Here is a 20,605-nt window from a genome sequence, read left to right as displayed (position 1 = left end):
ATCTCCAACTATGCTAGAAAACTAAGGTATGCTATATGTGTGAGTCAGTTTATGTACGCATACTGACAAGGTCCTATGATATAACAGTTAACTTATTTCTTCATTTCTCACAGGAATATTGCTGTGATGAAGCCTACAAAAGTTGATGTATTCTGCTCTCTGAGCAAACTGCTATACATCAAATAGGGAGAAGATCGAAAACTTCAGCTACCTATTACAAATGTCTTATTAGCAAGCAACCTTACTATGCCACCAGTGTATTTTTATTTTCAAACTGTAACACCAGTTTAAGACCTGTATTACCCGCTTCTCTTTTCTATTACTTGTGATCAACAATTACAGTGGCCCTCTGTGTACCTTTCTATTCACATTTTTCCTTTCCAACTACTACTATGGAGGCCCTTAAAAGTTGTGGTGTATGGGCCCAGAGACTGTAGCCTAGCCAAAAGGCCCATATAGACATATCATATATTGCTATGAAGGCAGCCAGATGAAACCCTAGATCGGCAGAGTGTTCTCTCTCGCACGTTCAGTGCCTCGCTCCCAAACAATGACCACACCGGCGCGAGCGCAGTCAATATCACTAACCGCTGTTTCTCCATGTGTTTTAGCATCTGGATGCCCGGAGAACTCCTCAGCAGGACCACAGGTAACTACCCTTACGATCCAGTGATGTAGCCGAAGATCTATGTGCCCTCTTTCTGATTAAGCTTGCAGCCGTGGTCGACGCTTAATCTATCTACCTGATTTCACAGGAGATGCCGCTGGATGCAGAGGAGATGCATTCCAGGTTTTCTCCGGATGAAGAATACTCCAACAATAACCAATCTGAAGGCCAGCTGCTTGAGGTGGCTTTCTTTCAGAAAAATAAAAAAGCATTCCTTTGACCAGAATGATTTTCCTTGGTATGCACTGAAGTTGTTCCAATTTTTGATGCAGGAGGAGATGGCAGGCATGGAAGAGGCCTACACTCAGTATGAGAATTCGCAGCCCCGCTGTGAGGTTGGTGGTTATATAGTAGAAAACAACTGATACTTTAGTCATCTGTTGTGCATACTTTTTCTATGCCTATTTCCTCTCAGCAGGATTCGTAGTCTAAGCTTCGTGGGCTTATTATGAAAACTATTTCTTAATGTCATGAAGTTTTAAGCAGGCTAAAAGATATGCATGTACTGACACCACTCAGCAAGGCAAATTTTGAACCACGAAAACCAATGCTGGCGTGGTCATCTAAAAAGAATACACCAAATACTTCCATACAAGCACACACCAAAGTATTTTTGTTTCATATAGGCACAATACTCGAGAGCTTCCTGCATTATTTCAGTGTTGGATGTGTGTCTTTTTGTTTCATACAGGCGCAATACTCCTGTTTATACATTGCATTCAGGATTCAATTCACACTTGTGATAGTCATTAGTTCATGCTTGTGATAATTAGAACCTACCAAGTAGTGAATGTTGTGGTCTACACCGTCGATGCATAGCTTATGCTCTTGTGCATAAAGTTGTCCAGGATAAATTAGTTATCTTCATTCAATTGTTACCATAGCAAAAACGAATATGGTGTTAGTTCTGCTTGGGTTATTCAAAATACACTTTCCCTTCTAAAAGCTTTTACCTGCCGAAATATGATTCATGCCCTCACGCCTAATGACATCCGTTTAAAATGACAGGCCATACCACCGATGATCAAAATCCCTTACAGGATGATGTTGGATGTTCTTTTACAGACTTTAGAACTTCCAGTAGCTGAATATCGAAGCAAAGCATGTAACGGCGGTAGAGTATGTGTCACTGTTTTTTTCCATACGCCCACATCATATGTTGAAGATCATGGCAGTCGTATGGCTATTCCCGGGGTACAATGTATCGATCATGCAATGTCAGAGGATAGCTGCCATGGAGGCAATTGGATACATAAAATGCATGGTTAAGATTAAACTAAGAGACTACAATTACAGCAACATGAAGAAACTGGATGAGGAAAATCAGTCTCTAAAGCATGAGCTAGCAGTGGCGAAGTATAACAACCAAAAAACAAAGGCGAAGAACAAATCCATCAAGAACAAATTAATGATGGCTAGGTATAAGAATAAGAAAAATGCTATGGGTTGGTTCGTTCTTACAAGATACATGCATGGATTATCTAATCATATATGCAATGTGACAGCGCTCAACAGATCACCTGGGAAAGAACCCATGGATCAGCTTATGAATGAACCTCTTAACAACATTGAGAAGATAGCAGAAAGACTCAAGCGCAGGGTGCTCAAATCAGAAAAGCAACTAAAAAGCATCAGGAGAGGTTTCTAGAGTTCTCTTCTACAAGAATGGATCCTAAACCAGACCTTTTAGAATTGTAGTCTATTTCGATCCTTTTGTTTAACCGCATAGGTTAACCGTAATGTATAATTATGTTTCTCTGTCTGTGTAAGACTTGCGAAGACTGTGTAAGAAGTAATGATGGCCCTGTTAGGACTCTGTTGCTTGTACCGTTTATGTCTGTGTGACTTTTTATTTAATTTTTAGTGCCATTTATGTCTCTATAACTGGCATAGCTAAGGCCATCAATATACTGCAGGATTCCTATTGCGTATACAATTCCTGTTTCTATAGATAGCAAAACTAAATTCGCTAATGCAGTGCAAAATAGCTCGTTTCTATCTGCCTGTGAAAATCTGATCACACGGCTGTGAGAGTGGGCTCATATTCTAAAATACACGCGATAAAAAAATGAATAAAGCCTTGGGCCTGGTGTCCATATCAGGCCGCACTGAAAACCCTTGCCAAGCCCACAACAGTCCATATACAGCAAGCACACTGGCTCCAACTCACAGATTCTAGGGTTTCTATCAGCCGCATCCATTTCCAGTTCGATCTACCACCCCGAGCCGCCTCTATCTTCCAACTTCGTAAACCATGCATCCAGTGCAAGGATATGGCGAGCGAGAATCCAGATTCTCCATTGGACGAAGAACTCATGGTCAGGGGCCTTCCACAGGTACGTGCCTCAAGACAATTGGGTAATTTACTTCCTATTTATATAGTCGATTAAAGCATTTATGCAATGACATCTTTGTCCATTTGCGTGATGCATGCCTGATTTACAACTTGCAGATGTCGCCAACCCATGTCAACATAAGCAAACATTACATTCTTCAACAAGCCACGAACACTCTTAAGCTGCAAATAACTAACCATGACATACTTGACATGGGAGAGCATGGCCTAATTGCCTCTCTTTCAATCAATTTACCACCTCATAGAGGCTGGACAGCCACAGAACCAAATTTTTTTATGGGGATTTCAAAACTACATCCCTCGAAGCTGCTGAATCAGCTAATGTAGCTGCAATAAGCTATCTACAAGAAAACAACATAGTAGTATTTGATGATGCAAACCTACAACCCCTAAAGAAATGCAGAAGAGAACTTCTACAAGCAACATCCTGGTCATGGGGTTTTGAGCAATCTACTATGCAGCTTAAAAAACAAGTCGAAGCCATGGAAAGAGATAGGGTGCAACCATTAACATTGCTGCTTTCATCCGATGACGATAGTCCAAATACACCGCTTCTTGAGGTATATTAGATATATTTTTGTCTTAGTTTGTGTGCCAGTTTTACACATACAAAAAATAGACCATGTATATCTCATAACAAGTTTTAGGAACCCAACGATGAATTGGTTCCAACACCTGAAGCAGAACCACAGTTCAATCACAGCGCAACGAACACACCGCCAACTGAAGTGATCTCTAACCTCTTTCCTGCCACCAGCAAGCTGGACCCAGAAATCGCAGGCAACGGAACTACTAGGTAAAACACTCACAAGAAAAACCTACTAAATCAACTATCTTCCTCTTTGATCAACCAACAAAGCACTGTGTGCAGGGTGTCTGCAAAAAGAAGTTCAAAAAGAGCGTTGTTCGACCATGGCAATGAGCAGTAAACCCAAGCAACAACGTCGACCAGGATACTTTTGAAAGCTAGCTCAAAGGCATTACCAAAACTTATTATCCTTTGTGCGGAGTATTTTCATGCAACCAAAACTTTAATCCTATCTTATGAAATCCCATGTACTGACTATGCTATATCTATGTGCGTACGCTTAATTACTTCAGACAAACGGCATTACAATGTTAGGCAAAAGCATATAGCTCACTAATAGTTTAGAGTCTTCATCATCATTGCATTACATAGATAGCATAGAGGATACATTACTGCCAAAAGAAAAGCATCCTGGTTCCCTTGCCCCAACAAACCCAACCATAGTCTATCGAACAACTGAACATTACTAAACATAGGCATACCATCATACTAGAGAACATATCTACATGTCCTTGCAGAACACCTTCCCATCTTCCTACTTCCAAACTACATCACAGAAACCTACAAAAACCCATACTTACTTAGAACAGGAAATAAACTAAATATTTCTTTTAGAAATAAAATTATGTTTCATACACCAACCTCTTCAGATTTTGTGCACAGTGGACACTGGCACCCCCTTGCAATGTCGGAGAGAAAAGACACGGATTTCCCGTTCTTTCAGCTTCACTCTTTCCACGAAGCGGCTCCAGTTATGTGTTATAGAAGCCCTCTTGCCAACCCCTTTCATTAGTCGAACATAGGTTAAACAACGCCCAGATGAAAGCTTAATCCGCATTCGATTAACTGGACTGGAGAGAAACTTCATGAGGTGCTTCTCAGTGAACAAAGTACAGAAGTACTACAAGCATTCAATAGACTTATAGTTATACACTATAATTGATAGAGTAGGAAAAATACACATATAGGCAAATAAATTCGCTTCTCACCATTCTCTGCCCAACTTTGGTAAAAGTCTTGTTCATCTCACACACATAGTGCCTAATAGCAGGCGTAACAGAACGAACATAGCAGCTAAGACGCTTTCGAGCAGACGGCTTCAGAATTAGGATCATATCCTAACAATAAAAGTAAAATAATTAATTTCCTATCTATAAAAAGAAACACTCTGGATTATCTAGCATTAGTCCTTACCAACTGAGTACTCTCTAGGGCAGTCACACACATCCTTGCATGTCTTCTGAAGCTTCTTTTTCTTCATACGGTAGCACATGCCTCAATAATTCAACAAACAAATGGCCCATAAGCGCAAATGACTAAAGTGCAGATCATGGCCACATTTTATTAGGTTAAATGTCTGATGTTTACCATTACTAAAAATACCTTCTTCAGAGCTTGTGTCCACGCCATCATCATGTTGGAAATATGCCCTAGAGGCAATAATAAAATGGTTATTATTATATTTCCTTGTTCATGATAATTGTCTATTGTTCATGATATAATTGTGTTATCCGGAAATCGTAATACATGTGTGAATACATAGACCACAACATGTCCCTAGTGAGCCTCTAGTTGAGTAGCTCGTTGATCAACATATAGTCATGGTTTCCTGACTATGGACATATAAACAGAAGCTAAAGGAAGAAAAGCAATAAAACTAATTCACTTGCTTTAGATGTCATTGATAACAGGATCACATCATTAGGAGAATGATGTGATGGACAAGACCCAATCTTAAGCATAGCACAAGATCGTGTAGTTCGTCTGCTAGAGCTTTTCTAATGTAAAGTATCCTTTCCTTAGACCATGAGATTGTGTAACTCCCGGATACTGTAGGAATGCTTTGGGTGTGCCAGGGTGACTATAAAGGTGCACTACGAGTATCTCCGAAAGTGTCTGTTGGGTTGGCACGAATCGAGACTGGGATTTGTCACTCCGCATGACGGAGAGGTATCTCTGGGCCCACTCAATGTGACTAAGGGTTGGTCAAGGGATGATGTGTTGCAGAACGAGTAAAGTGACTTGCCGGTAACGAGATTGAACGAGGTATTGGGATACCGATGATCGAATCTCGGGAAAGTAACGTACCGATTGACAAAGGGAACTGAATACGGGATTGATTGAATCCTCGACATCGTGGTTCATCCGATGAGATCATCGTGGAACATGTGGGAGCCAACATGGGTATCCAAATCCCGCTGTTGGTTATTGGCCGGAGAGTTGTCTCGGTCATGTCTGCATGGTTCCCGAACCCGTAGGGTCTACACACTTAAGGTTCGGTGACACTAGGGTTGTAGAGATATTAGTATGCGGTAACCCGAAAGTTGTTCGGAGTCCCAGATGAGATCTCGAACGTCACGAGGAGTTGCGGAATGGTCCGGAGGTAAATATTTATATATAAGAAGTCCAGTTTTGGCCACTGGGAAAGTTTCGGGGGTCACCGGTATTGTACCGGGACCACCGGAAGGGTCCCGGGGGTCCACCGGGTGGGGCCACCTATCCCGGAGGGCCTCATGGGCTGAAGTGGGAAGGGAACCAGCCCCTGGTGGGCTGGTGCGCCCCCCTTGGGCCTCCCTTGCGCCTAGGGTTGGAAACCCTAAGGGGGTGGGGGCGCCTCCACCTGCCTTGGGGGCCAAGCCACCCCTAGGCCGCCGCCCCCTCCCATTAGATGGGATCTGTAGGGGCCGGTGCCCCCCAGCCCCTATATATAGTGGAGGGGAGGGAGGGCAGCCGCACCTAAGTCCCTGGCTCCTCCCTCCCTCCCGTGACACCTCTTCCTCCCCGCTTGCACTTGGCGAAGCCCTGCCGGGATCCCGCTGCTTCCACCACCACGCCGTCGTGCTGCTGGATATCCATCAACCTCTCCTTCCCTTGCTGGATCAAGAAGGAGGAGACGTCTTTCCCAACCGTACGTGTGTTGAACGCGGAGGTGCCGTCCGTTCGGTGCTCGGTCATCGGTGATTTGGATCACGACGAGTACGACTCCATCAACCCCGTTCTCTTGAACGCTTCCGCTTGCAATCTACAAGGGTATGTAGATGCACTCCTCTCTCTCTCTCGTTGCTAGATGTCTCCATAGATTGATCTTGGTGATGCATAGAAAATTTTAAAATTCTGCTATGTTCCCCAACACATCAGAGCTGCTGTACGCCCGTTCATTAGAGCTCGTGTCCACACCTTCATCAGAGCTGGTATACGCGGGTTCATCAGAGCTCGTGTCCACATCTTCATCAGAGCTATTGCCCGCGCTCTCATCAGAGCTAATGTTCACAGGATCATTGATGCGATCTCCCCTCATGCCTTCAAACCTAAACAACAAAGATTTTCAATCGGCACAAACTATGTAGAAACAGGCAAAAAATGTCGTGCTGAAAAAAGACAACAATGGAGTAGGAGTCGGTTGAAAACGAAAGGAGTTGCCAAATCCAAATGAATGCGGACCAGATCCATGTTTCAAATAAGCCCCAGCCAGTCAAAAAGGGGAAGAAATCTCACCAGCACGCAAACGCTAGGGTTCGTCTCTCAAGGAAGGGTTCGACCACCAGACGAAGATGCCGAGGAAGAGGAATAGCAGGGGACCGATGCCTGCCGCTTGATATTCTACAGCGAGCGGGCCAGGCAGAAAAATTGCCCGTGGGCCAAACAACAAGCAGGCCAGCCCAGTAAACCTTAAATACTCTGTAAATAATATTAGACGTGCTTCTAAAAGAAAACACACACATAGCTCTTTTTTAGGAGAAACAGGCACATAACTTTCAGTCCACATAATACATGCATATGCCTCACTAATTGGTACAACCGTTTTTTATTGAGAGACACAACCTTTTCAAAACACTTCTAATTTAATTTTTCATAGAAATGGCTGTTTTTTTTGTTTCAACTCTGGCTCTATGCTATTAAAGTAAACCAAGTATATTAAAATAAACCAACTATATTCATATATGCCTCAGTAATTGGTATAGCCGATTTTTATTAAGAGAGACAACATTTCAAAACACTTCTATCTTCATTTTTCATACCAACGAATATTTTTTTTGTTTTGGCTTTCACTCTATGTTGTTAAAATAAATCAACTATTTTAAGATAAACCGACTATATTATATCTTCTTCCCTTAGGTTTCTTATCTTTTCCCCTCTTTTTTTCCAAGAAATATATGCATGCCCAACTTTTTCATCATGATAACCATGTTTTCAAACTTGCTAAAAAATACAACCAAGCCAACTTTGCTTTCTCATCATACTGCATGTTTTCAAAATTGCTGAAAAAATGCAGCCAAGCCAACTTTACTCTCTCATCATCCCAAGAAATATATGCATGCACAAAATTTTCATCATGATAACCATCATTTCAAACTTGCTAAAAATTTACAAAGACGCCAACTTTACTACCTCATCATAGTGGCCATTTTTCAGATTGAACATGTTCATATTATGCAAGATTTCCCTTTTCCCAGACTATGGTTCAGTTCAAGGTTCTTGCAGCATGAAACTCTTTTCATCGACAACATGTCTTCAGCGGGTCTCTGTGCCATTTGGCACAACGGGTCAACTAGTAAGCATTGTTGTTGAAATTATTGCGAGAAATAAAATTCACATCAATGGCATCACTATTTTGCTCAATCAAAGTAGACAAAGGCATATCATTAAAATCAATAGGAGCACTTCTACTAGCAAGCAATTTCATAAGAGCAGCAACTTTATCACTCAAAGAAGAAATTTCGTCAACCGAATTAACTTTTTTATTAGTAGGGGCTCTTTCGGTATGCCATTGTGAATAATTTGTCATGATATTATTAAGAAATTTGGTGGCTTCACCCAAAGTAATTTCCATAAAAGTACCACCTGCTGCGGAATCTAAAAGATTACGAGAAACAAAATTCAACCCTGCATAAATTTTTTGTATGATCATCCAAAGATTTAACCCATGAGTTGGGCAATTTCTTAGCATCATTTTCATCCTTTCCCAAGATTGCGCAACATGCTCATGTTCAAGTTGCTTGAAATTCATGATCTGGGTTCTAAGGGAAATAATTTTTGCGGGAGGAAAATACTTAGTGATAAAAGCATCCTTGCACTTATTCCAAGAATCAATACTATTGCGAGGCAAAGAAGAGAACCAAATTTTTGCAGAATCACACAAAGAGAACATAAATAATTTCATCTTGACCACATCATTGTCCACATCTTTTTTCTTTTGCATATCACATAATTACACGAAGGTATTAAGATGGGACATGACATCCTCATTACGAGTATTGGAAAATTGGTCTTTCATAACAAGATTCAGCAAAGCAGTATTAATATCACAAGTTTCCGCACTAGTGGCGGGAGGAGCAAGCGAAGTGCCAATAAAATCATTGTTGTTGGCATTTGAGAAATCACATAACTTAGTGTTCTCTTGAGTCGTGATGACCACACAACAAGATTGCACTCAAAAACAGATCCGACAAGAAAACAGCGAACGGAAAAAGAGAGGCAAATAAAATGGCAAATTTTTGTGAAGTGGGGGAGAGGAAAACGAGATGCAAATGGCAAAAAATGTAAATTTCAAGGAGATGAGATTTGTGATTAGGAATCTGGTTATGTTGATGATGAGGACATCAATACCATTGTTACACCCACGGCCACTACTGTTACATATACTGGACCAATTACTAGAGCTCACGCACGCCAATTAAATTACCAGGTACTTTCATTTCTTGGTAATGATTCTAATGTTCATGAGATTATGATGCTGCCTAAATTGGATACATTTGTTTTGCTTACAAATGAAGGGCCTAGCTTGGAGAAGGATGAACATTGGAGCAAGAACACGCATGGAGTTGATGGCATGCGCAAGGGGATCAAGAACGGAGTTACAAGTGATGATTTCAGGACTTTGAAGCCGCCATAAGGAGTGCATGAAGCCTTGGACGAAATATACAAGATGCCACTTCATAATATTCATCCATAGGCTATTCTAGGTGCTGCGTCACCTTATTAATGGGCCAGGCCCATGTAATTTCGAAATACTTAAGTATAGGCTATTTTTAGAGTCCGTATGTGTGGGGAAACAAGAGTTAGGGTTAGTTTCGGACCCCACCCTCAAGGGCCACGAAATTCCCCCCTCTTCCTCCATATATATAGCCCTTAGGGCGTCGTTTAGACTTTGGGTTTTGTTTAGATTAAAAGTTCGCCATAGCTGCAACTTCGTGTACTTCGTTTGTGTCCAACAACCAGACCAAGACGTCACAGAACCCCACCTTGATCAATAAAGTTTTCATCTTATGTTCGCAATATCCCAATTGCAATCTCAGTTTCTTGCTTGTTCTTCGTTTGCTCGCAGGAAACAAACCCTCGTGGTCAGGTTGATCGTGCTCCGGCGTGGTCAATAACCCTCGGAAGTTGGTTTAGCGATTGCTAAGGCGCGACGTCTCGCACGTTCGTAGTCGGATCGTCAAGGTCGACTCCCACAGAAAACGATAGCCACCATCTCATCGAAACATCGGGACACCTTAGCCTCTATCAAGTGGTATCAGATTTCCAGGTTGCTCGGTGAGATTTTACAGTTTTTCGTAGATTAGATCGAGTCTGTTCTTCATACCTACAGTCCACGAAAAAGCCAGAAAAAAAAATTAGGGTTAGTTCATCATATCCGAACCAATCTGAGCCTTTGCATAATCTTTTTAGGGTTTTTGCTTTGTTGAATTTGTGGTTGCATCATCGTGTCAAGTTGTTGGTCTTAGAGTCTAGTCTTTTAGAGTTTCGAGTTTTGGTCATAAGTTGTCACGCCGCCGCCGCACCATCATCATCGCCCATCTACCACTTTTGCTTATCCGCCACCGCTCTGAATCCATATCCATATACCACCACCAATCCGTATCCATATACCACCACCAATCTCTATCCATATACCACCACCGCTACCATATACCACCACCGCTGCCATATACCACAACCATATATCCACCACCAATCCGAGTTCTTCTCATATTAGGTTTGTTCTTGAGATCAATCTAAACTCTGATTCGTGTTTCCTTGCCTGCGTAGGTCTCGAAAAAAAAGAGTCTGGAGACCCCCGGGCAGTTTTTAGGCCAAATTTTCACGGGCAAATTTTTTCCCTATCCTATTTTTAGGCTTTTCTGAGTCTTTTGAGCCACGTGCCATCATAGTGATTTTTTGTCGCACTTTTTCATCGTCGCTGCCCTGATTTCCGAAAAAAAAGTGAAAAAAAAATTTCGTGCCCATCCTATCAGTTTGACGAGGGAAGAGTTTTGAGACACTCGCTATTATAGTGATTTTTCGCAAAAAAAAAAGAGGAGCGCAAAAAAAGGAGCGCAAAAAAAGAGCAAAAAAAAAGAGTTCCAGAGTGTGCTTTTCCCTTATTTACGTGCAGGGCCGTGATTTTGTTAGTGTTCTAGGCTCGCGTCTCTAGCACGGTCTAGCCTAGGACCATCACAGTACCGTCGTTGAGCGTTTATTCAACTTTGCATCTCTGAATTGATTATTGCTGACCCTTTTTGCTACCATACTATAAGCCTTCCCAGCTCCACATACATCTACGTCGTGCGTTTGACTCTCCCTGGCAATCGCTCTATCCAAGCTTTTGAGAGTTTTGACTACAACGGTTGTCGATCACCGCCTGCTGCTGGGTAAGAACTGGTAAGAATTTGAGATTTGCTTGACGGATTTGTGACACCCGCCACCACCACCACTTGTTAGTAGTCTGTAGGATCATATTCTTGTGTGTTTCTATTGCTGCTAACCATGCCAGGATCACAAGTCGACGAGACTGACTGGGAGCTTGACGAACAAGGAGCTTCATGATACGTTTCAGCAAATGATGAGTGGACAGGTGCAAGATGTGATAAACAGATTTGAAGAGGCCATGGAGAAGATAGATGGCATGGAGAAGACGTTTGAAACAAAGCTCGATAACAAGTTTGCTGAATTGCTTTCGCGTTTTCCACCACCACCACCGGCTGCTCCTGCCGCACCTCTGCAACAACAGCAACAACATCGACTACCTCCACGTCGGGAAACAGCCCTCCGCCGAGCGAGCCGTGTCCCTCTTCAGTCGGGCCAAACTGCTGGTGCTGCTGTTGATACTACTGTGGCTCCTACTGCTGATGTGGAGGAGGATGATTATGTGGGAGATTATGAGGATGAGGTTGATCAAAATCAGAACTACGTGCCACCACCAGTACAGCAACCACCAGGTCGTCCACATGCAAATAATGGCAATGGTAGGGCTCACCCTCAGGTACGAGATCATGACCATCTCCCTAAACTAAAATTGAATATTCCACCATTTGAGGGTAGATATCTTCCTGATATATATCTTACTTGGGAGTTAGAAACTGAACAACGATTTACATGTTTACAATATCCCGAGGGAGACGTGTTCCTGCTGCTGTTTGTGCATTCACTAGTTTTGCATGTGTTTGGTGGTCTGAGCATTGTAGATTATATCCTATTCCGGCTACTTGGGCTGCTTTGAAAACTGCTATGCGTATTCGTTGGGTTCCACCATATTATCAACGTGAATTACTTCAAAAATTGCAGCGCTTAAGACAGGGAAAAATTCTGTAGAAGAATATTATCAGGAATTACAAACTGGCATGATTAGATGTGGTATTGTTGAGGAGAATGAAGCTATGCTTGCACGTTTTATGGGTGGATTAAATAGAGAGATTCAGACGATTCTAGAGTATAAGGAGTATACTAATATCACTCGTTTATTCCATCTTGCTTGTAAAGCTGAACGTGAAGTGCAGGATCGACAGGCATTGGCGCGGACTAACTTTTCTGCAGGTCGACCTTCATCATGGACACCACGTGCATCATCTACTTCCACACGTTCTGCTACACCGGTGCCTCCGTCGGCTGCCACCTCCAACCGTGATACAATAAAGCAGGCACAATCACCACTATCTGCCAAGAGCACACCTTCTGGGCCTGCAAAGAGCTCTTCTTCATCCATGGCATCAACAGGGCAAACACATGATATTATTTGTCGATGTTGCAAGGGTGGAGGTCATTATGCGAGAGAATGCCCATCTAAGCGTGTGATGATTGTTACTGAGGATGGTGGGTATGAGTCCGCTAGTGACTATGATGAGGAGACTTTGGCTCTTATTACACGTGAAGAACACGGTGGAGACGATTCTGATCATGAGACGCAATACATGGCTCCTGAAGATGCTGACAGGTATGAACGTTTAGTTGCTCAACGTGTTTTGAGTGTGCAGGTTACACAAGCTGAGCAAAATCAGAGGCATAATTTGTTCCATACAAAGGGAGTTGTGAAGGAACGTTCTGTTCGCGTGATCATAGATGGAGGGAGCTGCAATAACTTGGCTAGCATGGAGATGATGGAGAAGTTATCTCTCACCACAAGACCACATCCACATCCTTACTACATCCAATGGTTCAACAACAGCGGCAAGGTTAAGGTAACACGTACTGTTCGTGTGCATTTTAGTATCTCTACATATGCTGATTATGTTGATTGTGATGTGGTACCTATGCAAGCATGTTCCTTATTACTTGGTCGACCATGGCAATTTGATAAAAATTCTGTACACCATGGTAGAAACAATCAGTATACTTTTGTTCATAACGATAAAAATATTACTTTGCTTCCTATGACTCCTGATTCCATTTTGAAAGATGATATTAATAGAGCTAATAAAGCAAAACAGGAGACAAATAAGAGTGAAAATCAGATTGTGGCAAAAGAATTTAAGCACCAAATGAAGCCTAATAATAAACCATCTACTGTTGTTTCTGAAATTAAATTGAAAAGTGCATGTTTACTTGCCACCAAATCTGATATTGATGAGCTAGATTTTAGCAAATCTGTTTGCTATGCTTTTGTGTGCAAAGAGGCATTATTTTCATTCGAGGACGTACCTTCCTCTTTGCCCCCTGCTGTCACTAACATTTTGCAGGAGTTCGCTGACGTCTTTCCACAAGACGTGCCACCGGGATTACCACCTATTCGAGGGATTGAGCATCAAATTGACTTAATTCCCGGTGCTTCGCTACCCAACCGTGCACCATACCGTACCAATCCAGAGGAGACGAAGGAGATTATGCGTCAAGTACAAGAACTGCTCGACAAAGGTTATATACGCGAATCCCTTAGTCCTTGTGCTGTTCCTATCATTTTAGTACCGAAAAAGGATGGTACGTCGCGTATGTGCATTGATTGTAGAGGCATTAATAATATTACTATTCATTATTGTCATCCTATTCCTAGGCTAGATGATATGCTTGATGAATTGAGTGGCTCTATAATATTCTCCAAAGTTGATTTGCGTAGTGGATACCATCAAATTCGTATGAAATTGGGCGATGAATGGAAAACAGCATTTAAAACTAAGTTTGGATTATATGAGTGGTTAGTCATGCCTTTTGGGTTAACTAATGCACCTAGTACTTTCATGAGGTTAATGAACGAAGTTTTACGTGCTTTCATTGGACGATTTGTGGTAGTTTACTTTGATGACATATTGATTTATAGCAAATCTTTGGAGGAACATTTGGAACATTTACGTGCAGTTTTTATTGCTCTACGTGATGCACGTTTGTTTGGAAACCTTGGAAAGTGCACCTTTTGCACCGACCGAGTATCTTTTCTTGGCTATGTTGTTACTCCACAGGGAATTGAAGTTGATAAAGCCAAGATTGAAGCTATTGAGAGTTGGCCGCAGCCCAAAACGGTCACACAAGTGAGGAGTTTCCTTGGCCTCGCTGGTTTCTATAGGCATTTTGTGAGAGATTTCAGCACCATTGCTGCACCTCTCAACGAGCTTACAAAGAAGGATGTGCCTTTTGTTTGGGGTACCGCACAGGAAGAAGCCTTCACGGTATTGAAAGATAAGTTGACACATGCTCCTTTACTCCAACTTCCTAATTTCAATAAGACTTTTGAGCTTGAATGTGATGCTAGTGGAATTGGATTAGGAGGTGTGTTATTACAAGATGGAAAACCTATTGCATACTTTTCTGAAAAATTGAGTGGGCCTAGTCTGAACTATTCTACTTATGATAAAGAATTATATGCTCTTGTTCGGACCTTAGAAACATGGCAACATTATTTATGGCCCAAGGAATTTGTTATACATTCTGATCATGAATCTTTGAAACACATTAAAAGTCAAGCAAAACTAAACCGTAGACATGCTAAATGGGTTGAATTCATTGAGACTTTCCCTTATGTCATTAAACACAAGAAGGGTAAAGAAAATGTTATTGCTGATGCCTTGTCTCGTCGTTATACTATGCTTTCACAACTTGACTTTAAAATATTTGGTCCGGAGACCATCAAAGATCAATATGTTCATGATGCTGAATTTAAAGATGTATTGCAGAATTGTAAGGAAGGGAGAACTTGGAACAAGTTCGTTCTTAACGATGGATTTGTGTTTCGTGCTAACAAGCTATGCATTCCAGCTAGCTCCATTCGTCTTTTGTTGTTGCAGGAGGCGCATGGAGGAGGATTAATGGGACACTTTGGCGTCAAGAAGACGGAGGATATACTTGCTACACATTTCTTTTGGCCAAAGATGAGACGGGATGTTGAGCGTTTTGTTGCTCGCTGCACTACATGTCAAAGAGCTAAGTCACGACTCAATCCTCATGGTTTATATATGCCTTTGCCTGTACCTAGTGTTCCTTGGGAGGATATATCTATGGACTTTGTTTTAGGTTTACCTCGAACAAAGAAGGGGAGGGATAGCATATTTGTTGTCGTGGATAGGTTCTCAAAAATGGCACACTTTATACCATGTCATAAAAGCGATGATGCTGTTAATGTTGCTGATTTGTTCTTTCGTGAAATTATTCGCTTACATGGTGTGCCAAATACTATTGTTTCAGATCGTGATACTAAATTTCTTAGCCACTTTTGGAGATGTTTATGGGCTAAGTTGGGGACTAAGCTGCTTTTTAGTACTACTTGTCACCCCCAAACTGATGGACAAACTGAAGTAGTCAATAGAACATTGTCTACTATGCTTAGGGCTGTTTTGAAGAATAACAAGAAAATGTGGGAAGAATGCTTGCCTCATATTGAATTTGCTTATAATTGTTCATTGCATTCTACTACTAAGATGTGCCCTTTTGAAATTGTGTATGGTTTCCTACCTCGTGCACCTATTGATTTGTTGCCTCTTCCATCTTTAGAGAAGGTTAATTTTGATGCTAAAGAACGTTCTGAATTGATTTTAAAAATGCATGAGTTAACTAAGGAAAACATTGAGCGTATGAATGCTAAATATAAACTTGCTGGAGATAAGGGTAGAAAACATGTTGTGTTTGCGCCTGGAGATCTTGTTTGGTTACATTTGCATAAAGATAGATTTCCTAATCTGCACAAATCAAAGCTAATGCCACGTGCTGATGGTCCTTTTAAGGTGTTAGAGAAAATAAATGATAATGCATATAAACTTGAGCTACCTGTAGATTTTGGGGTTAGTCCCACTTTTAACATTGCAGATTTGAAGCCTTATTTGGGTGAGGAAGATGCGCTTCTGTCGAGGACGACTTCATTTCAAGAAGGGGAGGATGATGAGGACATCAATACCATTGTTACACCCACAGCCCCTACTGTTATATATACTAGACCAATTACTAGAGCTCGCGCACGCCAATTAAATTACCAGGTACTTTCGTTTCTTGGTAATGATTCTAATGTTCATGAGATTATGATGCTGCCTAAATTGGATACATTTGTTTTGCTTACAAATGAAGGGCCTAGCTTGGAGAAGGATGAACATTGGAGCAAGAACACGCATGGAGTTGATGGCATGCGCAAGGGGATCAAGAACGGAGTTACAAGTGATGATTTCAGGACTTTGAAGCCGCCATAAGGAGTGCATGAAGCCTTGGACGAAATATACAAGATGCCACTTCATAATATTCGTCCATAGGCTATTCTAGGTGCTGCGTCACCTTATTAATGGGCCAGGCCCATGTAATTTTGAAATACTTAAGTATAGGCTATTTTTAGAGTCCGTATGTGTGGGGAAACAAGAGTTAGGGTTAGTTTCGGACCCCACCCTCAAGGGCCACGAAATTCCCCCCTCTTCCTCCATATATACAGCCCTTAGGGCGTCGTTTAGACTTCGGGTTTTGTTTAGATTAAAAGTTCGCCATAGCTGCAACTTCGCGTACTTCGTTTGTGTCCAACGACCAGACCAAGACGTCACAGAACCCCACCTTGATCAATAAATTTTTCAGCTTATATTTGCAATATCCCGATTGCAATCTCAGTTTCTTGCTTGTTCTTCGTTTGCTCGCAGGAAACAGACCCTCGTGGTCAGGTTGATCGTGCTCCGGCGTGGTCAATAACCCTCGGAAGTTGGTTTAGCGATTGCTAAGGCGCGACGTCTCGCACGTTCGTAGTCGGATCGTCAAGGTCGACTCCCATAGAAAACGATAGCCACCATCTCATCGAAACATCGGGACACCTTAGCCTCTATCAGTTGAAGATCGTCCCCGGCAGTGGCGCCAGAAATTCTCCTTGATGGTAGCTGGAACTACGTCTGTATTTCCTTGGAGAGGGAGGGATGATGTAGCACAACGACGGTAGGTATTTCCCTCAGTTATGACACCAAGGTATCGAACCAGTAGGAGAACCAAGCAACACAACGTAAGCAACACCTACACATAAATAACAACACATCGCAACCCGACGTGTTAAAGGGGTTGTCAATCCCTTCCGGGGTACGGCGCCTCAAGATAGGCAAACAGACGTGAGGTAAATTGTAGTAGATTGATAGATCGAACGCCAAATAAAAATAAATAAAGATAAAATGCAACAAGGTATTTTTGGATTTTTGGTTTAATAGATGCGAATAAAAATGCAAAAGAAAAGTAGATCGCAAGGCAAATATATGAGAAAGAAGACCCGGGGGCCGTAGGTTTCACTAGTGGCTTCTCTCGAGAAAAATAGCAAATGGTGGGTAAACAAATTACTGTTGGGCAATTGATAGAACTTCAAATAATTATGACGATATCCAGGCAATGATCATTATATAGGCATGACGTCCAAGATTAGTAGATCGACTCCTGCCTGCATCTACTACTATTACTCCACATATCGACTGCTATCCAGCATGCGTCTAGTTTGTTAAGTTCATGGAAAAACGGAGTAATGTAATAAGAACGATGACATGATGTAGACAAGATCCGTTTATCTATATGGCGGTAGATATAGATCTCGTCTTTTTATCCTTAGCAACAACGATACATACGTGTCGGTTCCCTTTCTGTCACTGGGATCAAGCATCGTAAGATCGAACCCACTACCGGACACCTCTTCCCATTACAAGACAAATAGATCAAGTTGGCCAAACAAAACCCAAATATCGGAGAAGAAATACGAGGCTATAAGAGATCATGCATGTAAGAGATCAAAGAAAACTCAAATAACTTTCATGGATATAAAAAGATATGACTGATCATAAACTCAAAGTTCATCAAATCCCAACAAACACACCGCAAAAGAGTTACATCATATGGATCTTCAAGAGACCGTTGTATTGAGAATTCAGAGAGAGAGAGAAAGCCATCTAGCTACTAACTACGGACCTGAAGGTCTACAAAGAACTACTCACGCATCATCGGAGAGGCACCAATGGAGGTGGTGAACCCCATCCGAGATGGTGTCTATATTGGATCTGGTGGTTTTGGACTCTGTGGCGGTTGGATGAATATTTCGTTGATGCCTTTAGGGTTTCTGGAATACTATGGTATTTATAGAGCAAAGAGGCGGTTCAGGGGGCACCCAATGTGGGCACAACCCACCAGGGCGCGCCTGGGTCTCCTGGCGCGCCCTGGTGGGTTGTGCCCCCTCGGGGTACCCCCCAGGTGCAACCAGGGCCAATTGCCTTCCTTCTGGCCCATAAAAAATCATCATGGAGTTTCTGGCATTTGGACTCCGTTTGATATTGATTTTCTACGATGTAAAAAACATAGAAAACCAGCAGCTGGCACTTGGCACTATGTCAATAGGTCAGTACCAAAAATGATATAAAATGATTATAAAACATCCAAGGTTGATAATAAAACAGCATGGAACAATCAAAATTATAGATACGTTGGAGACGTATCATTGACTGGCAGCCATAGCGAAGGGGGACGCGAGACGTAAACAAACAAATCATTGAAAATTCATCTCTCTTGAATTTTTCTTGCAACTTCCGAATGTATACTTCAACAAAAAGTAGAGATGGTAAGTATTCGACCCGCTTAGTGCATCTCCAACGGCAACACACAAATTTCCTCTCACATCCGTCTGTGGACAGGGGGACCAGTCCGCGGACACGGATGTGGGAGGACGCCATCCAATGTTAGCCGCATACATTTCAAACTTTTTTCAACAAACCGGATGAAATTCATGCAAACACAACCGGATTTCATACAAACATGACAGATTTCATACAAACACAACAGATTTCATTACATTTTGAACATTTAGAACAAAATAAAAGACCCGCCCCCAAAACCTATCCTACTGCGGCGATGCCCGACGTTCAAGCCCGTGTCGTCCTTCATCTGCCGTCTCCATAAGCACCAGTGATAAGACCGGTGAAGTGAAGATGCGGTCTCCGGCAAGGAAGAGTAGAACACGGTAGACGGACCGGCCCACATGGGACACAAGGCACCACCACCTCCTGTGGCCTACTCATCCTCGGAGGAGTTCGCAACCTGTCCGTCGCCGGTGGACGTGAGGTCCACGATGGAAATGGTGGCGCCAGTGCTGTCTTCCTCCCACCGGGCCGACTAATGGTTCGTCGGCAGCGTGTAGGAGGCGCAACTGGTGTTGTTCTCTCTCTGCGATCGCCTGCAGCTGCACCTCCATGGTGGCCGCTTCCTAGCGAGCGATAGCTTGAGCGCGGATGACATCGTATATGGCATGTGCTTTGCCATGAAGTTGGGCTTTGCCGCGGCCATGGCCTCCTCGCTTGCGTGCTTACCATAGATCTGGCCTTCCACCAGCCGATATTGCTCCAGGAGGAATAGGTTGTACCTTTGTTCCTCCCGCGCCTACTGGAACACCGACAGAGGCACCGACGCATGCTGCACCTCCGCCATGGTGGTGTTTTAGTGTGCATGCGCCTGCTCCACTGTGAAGCCAGCGTGCACAGGAGGCGCGGGAGCCGGGGCGGAGTCGTTGGAGCCTGTCTCCATCGTGGTGTCGTCCTCGTCGTCAGAGACCTTGGGCGAGCTGGACGGCAAGTTGGCCTCCATCCGCCTGGCATGGCGGCTATGCTAGACAGCGGCAAGGGCGGACACCACGTGCTTCATCTCCAACGACAGTCTGCCCCATAGTGCTTTCCCGCTGGCGGTCATGGCGGATGTGGAGGAAAGGAGGAGGATGTGGAGCAGATGTGTTGTGTTGTGGAGATAGTCAGGTGTGGCTGCCCTTAGCGGATTTCAGTGAGGCTAGACATCTATGCGGGACACTGAAGTGGGTTTCTTGGTCGGCGAGCCTGCTTAATGGCGGCATGCGGACGAACGGGGCATTGAAGGGGCGTGGTAGATATTCGTCCCGTCCCATCTAGTCACACATCTCCGACATTGAATAGGCGTGGACATTGGATGCGCGTCAAGGGCGACGCCCTCGGCCGGTGAGCTGCTTCAATGCCAACACTAGTGAGACGTCACGTCCTCTCTTCACTGGGGAGCGGCCGCTCTACATCGGCATGAATGCAGGTAGCTGGTGCGCAGCGGGAACGCGCGCGGGCGCGAGAGAAGGGGTTTGGGTGGACCAGGGTGGTCA

Source organism: Triticum dicoccoides, chromosome 5A (assembly GCF_002162155.2).
Source record: "Triticum dicoccoides isolate Atlit2015 ecotype Zavitan chromosome 5A, WEW_v2.0, whole genome shotgun sequence".
NCBI classification, from domain to species: domain Eukaryota; kingdom Viridiplantae; phylum Streptophyta; class Magnoliopsida; order Poales; family Poaceae; genus Triticum; species Triticum dicoccoides.
This window is presented reverse-complemented; position numbering follows the sequence as displayed.